The 7,663-nt window shown below is 39.5% G+C and overlaps 1 protein-coding gene across 1 annotated transcript in view; it reads right to left on the bottom strand.

The window, feature by feature from the left end:
- The window catches only part of tbkbp1 (TBK1 binding protein 1), a 79,971-nt gene extending 72,308 nt beyond the window's left edge, over positions 1-7,663 (bottom strand). The window contains exon 1 of the mRNA XM_014014733.1: positions 6,911-7,663. The gene's annotated coding sequence lies outside the window, so the exon portion shown is untranslated. The remainder of the gene's footprint in view (positions 1-6,910) is intronic.

The raw sequence follows: 7,663 nt of genomic DNA, 5'->3' as shown, positions 1-7,663 counted from the left end.
AAATAAAGCCTTTTAAAACTTTTGCATGGTAGAAACAGAAACTGCTCTTCATATTAGCGAGTGACAAACAACAGTAACAACAGCTTTTTGACAAGTTTAAAGTTTCTTTAAAATACATTAAAAATATTTAAAAATAAACTACAAAAAATAATTTGATAAAGTGTAAATTAACATATAGTTGTATCTGCAACTGTATTTGATAATGTTTTGAACTTTTAAAATATTGCATGATAAAAACAGAAGCTTCACTTCATATAAACTGGTGTTTTTTGATGAGTTACTTTCATTTTTGCCTCTACTTTTCATTTAAAATAAGTTTCCAATCTTGGCAGGTTTCTAAGGTTCTTCTTCTATATATCAAAAATGTTGTTAAACAACTGAGTGGTGCACTACCGCTACTAGTGGTGAGAAAGTGTATTGCAACTTATTTAAAATCAATGCGGTCCCGCGGCCCTCTGCGGCCTAAAGTTAAAAACTGTTGTTCTTTTGAGGCCCTCAAGGTGGCGCTCGCGGCCTACAATTGGGCCGTGGCCCATAGGTTAAGAATCTCTGATCTAAACAACATCTGGACCATACGAACTACACCTAGCCATAGAAACAACATATGTACCATAGCAACTACACATGGATCATAAGAAGTACATCTGGATCACAAAAACTACACATGGACCGTAGGAGCCACACCTGAACTATATGAACTACACCTGAACCATAGGAACTACACATGGACCATAGGACCTACATGTAGACCATAAGAACTACACCTGTTCAATAAGAACTACACATGGACCAACTACTAGGGGTGCACCAAAAAATTGTTCTACATCAGAATTGGGATTCTCATTTACAAAGATTCAGAATTGATTTAAAATGTACCAAAATTGATTTTTATAAATAAAAAATAAAGCAAATCCATTGGCTGTCAGCCTGCAATTTGTAACTACATGGGACATCCTGACGTCATCACACAGCTGCTTCTGGAACATATGAATGCGCAGAAAGCACCAAAACAAAGATGAAACTACAAAACTGGAGGAAAGACAGATTCAACTACACATGTTCCAAAAGAGTTACACATGGACCATAGGAACTACACACATGGACCATAGGAACTAACTACACATGGACAATAGGAACTAACTACACATGGACAATAGGAACTAACTACACATGGACCATAGGAACTATGCACATGGACCATAGGAACTAACTACACATGGACCATAGGAACTAACTACACATGGACCATGGGAACTACACACATGGACCATAGGAACTACACACATGGACCATAGGAACTAACTACACATGGACCATATGAACTAACTACACATGGACCATAGGAACTACACACATAGACCATAGGAACTACACACATAGACCGTAGGAACTAACTACACATGGACCATAGGAACTAACTACACATGGACCATAGGAACTAACTACACATAGACCATAGGAACTAACTACACATGGACCATAGGAACTAACTACACATGGACCATAGGAACTACACACATGGACCATAGGAATTAACTACACATAGACCATAGGGACTAACTACACATGGACCATAGGAACTACACACATAGACCATAGGAACTAACTACACATGGACCATAGGAACTAACTACACATAGAACATAGGAACTACACACATGGACCATAGGAACTAACTACACATAGAACATAGGAACTACACACATGGACCATAGGAACTACACACATGGACCATAGGAACTACACACATGGACCATACACTACAACTGTGTTTGTCTGTGTCTTTATTCCGTCATTTCAACCTCCAGCTAATGGAGGCAGATGGACCCCATCTTGAACCTGGTTCTGGTTGTCTTGAAGGTTTCTTCCTGTTAATTGGGAATAATACCTTTCCACTGCCACCAATGCACTGTTTACAACAAAGCGTAGAGTTGACACAGTCTGCTGGTCTCCTTAAACAGAAAACWTTTACTTATATGTCCTAATGTTCTGTATCTGAATGTATTTCAAGAAGAATGAATTGTTTATAATTAAATTGATTTCTGACTTGAATGGACAGGTTCTGTTGGGATTTGGTACCATAGCTGAACTGCACTGGACTGGACCGGACTGAACTGGACTGGTATAAGTCTTGCTAAAAACTTCTGAAAACCGAAACAAACTCAGAGACCATTTCTTCTTGATAATGAGGACAAACTGCTTCACGGTGCATCATGGAGAAAAAAAACAGTAATCAGCACATTAAAAAGTAGATTATACAACAGCTTCGAGCATCAAGGGGCTTACTGTGATCCAATTTAAAAGTGCAGAAGGTAAAATAATAATAATAACAACAACATGATTAAAGAGGCAGAAAACCAGGAAAACAAGCTCAGGCCCAGCAGAGACCTGAACACGTCACATCGGCTGAGTGATCGCTGATTAGCAGGTGAACGTATGAATCATCTTCTTAAATTAGCTTCTTCTGACAGGAACAGGAAAATAAAGAGATGTATCTGAATAAAGTGATAAAAGTGAGACCCTGCGTTCTTCACATTACTTTCTGACCTCTCTAAAAGGCCACCGCAGAGACGGAGGAAGTGACTGACAGATTATTACACAGAGCTGATAATCAGGAGGATTAACGGCTCGGATCAGGGATTATAATGTGAACAGTAGCAGGAAGTACTCAGGGTTAAGTTGGTCCTGATTTGTAGTTTCTGCTCCATTTCCTTCTGCCTCCGTGGGGCCTGGGAGCAAAAACTCAGCTGCGTTTCAGCTCAACATCATTGTTTATTCTTTGATGTCTTCACGCACATTTAAATATAGTTTAGAGGCAAATTTAAATCCGTATATAGGCTTTAGATAGATATATATTTAAACTGATGGTAAATTCATTTTAAAGATATTGGGTTTACTATGAAACGTTGAAGTAAGAAACTTCATTCATTCAAAGTGAAATTCAGATCTTTCTTGTCCACAATGTAAAAACAAATATAAATTTTTTTGAAAATGTAAAAAAAAATTAAAAATAAAAACATCCCGACCTTTGAAAACCCCCAGTTCAAACAGAATCACTGCTCTGCAGACTCACAGCTCCAACAGAGCCTGTTTTTATTTTCATTTGGACCACATTGAGAGGAAATATTTTCTCCTCCTTCCTGATGTAAAAACACAGCAGAAAAAATTGGCTGCTTCAGACACTTTGCAGATATTCCTGGTTCGCAGAGGATCAGGTTTTTACTAAACAAGACAAAACATTTTAATTAATAAAAATTAATTTAGCAAAAATGTTCATGTATGTTTTTTTAACATTCTTTTGAGATCTTTCTGTTTTCTCTTATTTTAGCTACTCAAAACCTTCAGCTCATTCTGGGGATGAGTGATGGGACTTTAGAGTTTTGGAACTTTTATACTTTTCAAAATATTTTACTTTAATTACAAACCCTTTAACCATAAAAATTTATGGAAATACAGTATTTATCATTTTATCAAAAACATTGTTCTTTTGAAATCTGCTTCAGCTTATTTTTCTTTTGACATTTTTATATTGTTTTAGCTTTTAGCTAATCTGCTATTTTTGACTTTAGCTAGCTTTTTGGTTATTTTAGAAAACCTTTTGCTGCTATTAGCAGTAAGTTGTTACTAAGTTGTTACTTTGAGTTAGCTTGTTGTTGCTATTAGCTTTGAGATAGCTTGTCTTTTAGATATTTTTGCTAATTTTAGCTTTGATCACTATATGTTACTTTTATCTTTGAGCTTTTGTTATCTTTTAGATTATGTTTTCCAATGTTAGCTTGTCTGCTAAATGCTACTTTTAACTTTTTTTGCTACTTTTATCTTTTAGCTTGTGTTTAAATAATTTTGACTTGTACATAACATTTTGTTGTCCTGATGCATCTCAGTGATCCAGGTAAAAAAATCAAAAAGAAAAAAATTGTGTAGGTCCTCTGGACGGGTTCTTCTCTAATGAAACGTTTCGTCTCTCCTCCAAGAGACTTCTTCAGTCTGAGAGTTTCAGGCAAAATTCAGGCTTTTAAGCACTGCCTCCATGTGACTCAGTCACATGGAGGCAGCTTTTTGATAACATTTTGTTATTTATGGCTTTTTCTTTTGCTATATTTTGCTTCTATTTGTTTTATTTTTTTACTTTTAACTTTAGCTTTTGCTCATTTTAGCTTTGAACTATTATTTAGCCACTTTAGTTCAGCTTGTTTTACCTTTTAGCTAGTGCTCTTCTTGTTTAGCTTTAACAACCTGAGTTCAGCTTTTTTGGCAAATGTCAACTTTTCACAGAAAGCATCATTTCCCAGTTGTCAAACCTGGACAAACAGGTTAGTCACATGCAAATGAGGGCCATCGCCTAACAATAGGCTTGATTAGTCCTATCAAGCGTTATGGTGCGTTCACACCAAACGCGATTTCAACATCAGGAGCATCAGGTTTACATGCAAAGTCTATGGTGGACGCGCTTCAATCAGCGTCGGGAAGAGCTGCAGCACCTCAAGCGCGATTAGAGCAGCGCGATTTGAACGATTTGAACGATCTGAGCGTTCGACGCGTTGAGGCGCAAATCGCTGAAGTTAGAAAATCTGATCTTTTGCAGCTCGACGCGCTGTGTCAACCAATCAAAGAGACTCCACTGTGTGACGAAGCGACATATTTCCCGACAGGACAGTTTACTGAATGATGTCCACTAACCTGAAACAGACGGACAGGAGCTCTTCAGCTGAAATTGAGTGCCTGCAGTCGGTGTCCTGACAGGAGATATCCTCACCAATGCGTGGCAGCTGCTCATCAGACTGGACTCGGGACAAAAATAGTCCTGAAAGCGAGCTGTGAGCCTCTCCCGCAGCTCCTGGGTGATGAAACTCAGAATGTCTCTGAACTATCTGGTGAATTAATTATGAATTAATTTTCTGATGAACGTGACATGCTCTAGCTCTCTGTAAATAAAGCAAAGCCACTTCRTCGTCCGACATTAAACAGAGCCCGACAGAGGAGGGAGGGGCGGGGAGGCTGTTGCCGTTCAGCYCTTCAAGAGCTGACCTGCGTCTGACCTCAAAGTGCACGAGCGACCAACTTCAGCATTGGATGCGATTTTGAAGCTGAAATCGCGTTCGGTGTGAACGCAGCATTAGGCAATGGCCCTCTTTTGCATGTGACTAACCTGTTTGTCCATGTGGAGGCAGTGCTTATAAGGCTGAGTTCACCTGAAACTCTCAGACTGAAGAAGTCTCTTGGAGGAGAGACGAAACATTTCACTAAAGAAGAACCCATCCAGAGGACCTACAGTATGTTTTCTTTTTGATTTTTTTCTACCTGGATTAACGAGATGCATCAGGACACTTTATTAAGTATGGAAATAATTATTTCCAGTATTTTTCCTAAATCAAGAGCATTAATCCAATAGTATATCTCTTAGCGCACGCTCAAAGATAAACTGTAAATCAATGGTTCCCAAACTTTTTGTCTTCTGACCCACAAAATATCCATGGCAAAAACTTGTGACCCCAAATATTACTGGTCTGAGTACACAAACTTTGTTAATAACCCTAAAAACACAGGCTTTTTGACAATCTAAACAGCTTGTACACAAATATAAATACTTATCTTTACTTATTTTGTGTTTTTGTAATAAGTATAGGGGAAATATTACATCAGCAATTATTTTATTACCCTTTAAATTGATTTCTGGAGATTATCCAAGGTGCTTCATGACCCATAATTGGGTCCCAAGCCCAACTTTGGCAACCAAAGTGCAGTGGTTCCCAAACTTTTCAGCTTTTGACCCACAAAATAACAGTAGCAGAGACCTGTGACCACAACTATTTTTGGATGATAAACATTTGTATCAGGTCAACAAAACATGGGCATAGTAACAATTTATCCATTTTAAATATACTAACCTCACTCCTTTGTAACAACTAGGGCAAAAATGTAATTAATTCAGAAAATCTTTTCAGGACCCCCACCTTGATGTTTCAGGACCCCACTTTGGGTCCCGACCCCAACTTTGGGAAACACTGCTATAAACGGTGAGATTAAGTACAACAGTTGGAAAAACTGTAAACTTGGTTCTGATGCGAAGCAAAGATCGTACAATCAAATATTTTGTTTCTGGTGTTTTGCACCGTGTTTAAGGATGCCGATCTGCAAACAGTCAAGACTTATGTTTTTGTTTAATATTTAATCTGTATTTTTGTTCGGTTTTTTTTTTTTTTACATGTCAACACTTAAAATCTAAACAAAATTCAACAGTTTTCCAGCACAACCTAATGTCCATTCAATGGGACCAGATGTCATGATGCCAGCTGGGTTCTCTCTCAGACATGTCACTTAATGTTTTAAATAATAAAACTCTTTATATAACATTTTTAGAGTTTATTGTTCATTTAGTCTCATGTTTAAATGTGAAAGTCCTCAGTTTGTGAGCTGAAGCACCTGAAGCAGCTCAGGTGCAGAAACAAGCTGTTGTATTGTCAGCAGAAAGGTCGAGCCGTGTCTTTTTCATCCTTGCTCTGATTATTCCGACAAACTTTTTATTGTGCTCAGACAGCAAGATAAGCAAATGTTGACATATTAAACTTCCCAAACTGCCTCTGAAGAGACACGGAAAAAGTTCGAGTCTATTTGTTAYCAGGATTGATAATCTCAGGGAATAAAACGAACAGTAATCTGTCAGGTTTGATCCTSCAGGATCAGACGGGTGTGATCTGAAACTGGACCGTGTGGTGCTGATGMTGCAGAACGTCACGGCTCGGACCCATCAGCAGAAACAGAAACGAACCAGACCAGGATGCTGACTGGTTCTGGCCCGATCCTGAACGAGGCTGCGCGCTCTGGACCCAAAACATGGCTGAGACGCGCACCCGACAAAAACACAAAGAAACGCACCAGAGCTTGGGAGGAAAATTGGGATAAAACTCACGCGCTCCAGATGATCGAGCCATGGCTTCGGGCTGCAGGAGGTAGAGGTTTAACAAACCCCCTCCACCCCGACGCGCGCACCTCCCCCAGGAAAGAAGGAGAGAAAAAACCCCACTGGGGTGGTACTGCGCCTGGTTTTACCGCCCCGGTCCGCTGGAAGCCTGCAGGCTCCGGTCCTCCTCCTGCTGGACTCCCGTGGCTCGGATCAGCGCGCCTCCTGTGGATGCTGCTGAGCAGAACTGAGCATCACCGAGCAGCTCCACTGATGTGGGCTGAGGATGAGGATGAGGATGAGGATGAGGATGAGGATGAGGAGGATGATGGTGATGTCGCGGGAACTGGAGCCTGGAAACGAGAACAGCCGGAGTCAGCCCGCGTTTCTAACAGTCCTCAGAAATAAAAACCCTGAAGMCTCCTCTGAGCCTGAAACCGGACCGGAACCAGTTTGTGGACCCGCACCACGTGATGGCTCCTTCAGTCCTGTCACCTTCTGCYACCTGGAAACGCGCTTATTTTATTTCTTTATTTCTTTGTTTTGATTTCGCAGCTCCTGTGGAAAAATGTGGGTCAGTGCCCCACTTCATGTAGAGCACAGGACATCCATGAAATATTCAAGAAATGCTTTATAAAATATAATTTACAGACTTTTGTTGTGAATTTAACGTGTTCATATTCTTTTATTATTATCATTATTTTTAATAGCAATTTGTTTCTGTTTGTGGGTGAAATTTGTAAGGTTTTAGTTTGTACGGAA

The sequence above is a fragment of the Austrofundulus limnaeus genome, unplaced genomic scaffold, assembly GCF_001266775.1.
Source record: "Austrofundulus limnaeus strain Quisiro unplaced genomic scaffold, Austrofundulus_limnaeus-1.0 Scaffold119, whole genome shotgun sequence".
NCBI lineage: Eukaryota > Metazoa > Chordata > Actinopteri > Cyprinodontiformes > Rivulidae > Austrofundulus > Austrofundulus limnaeus.
Note: the sequence above shows the minus strand (reverse complement) of the source record. Positions and strands in the feature narration are given on the sequence as shown.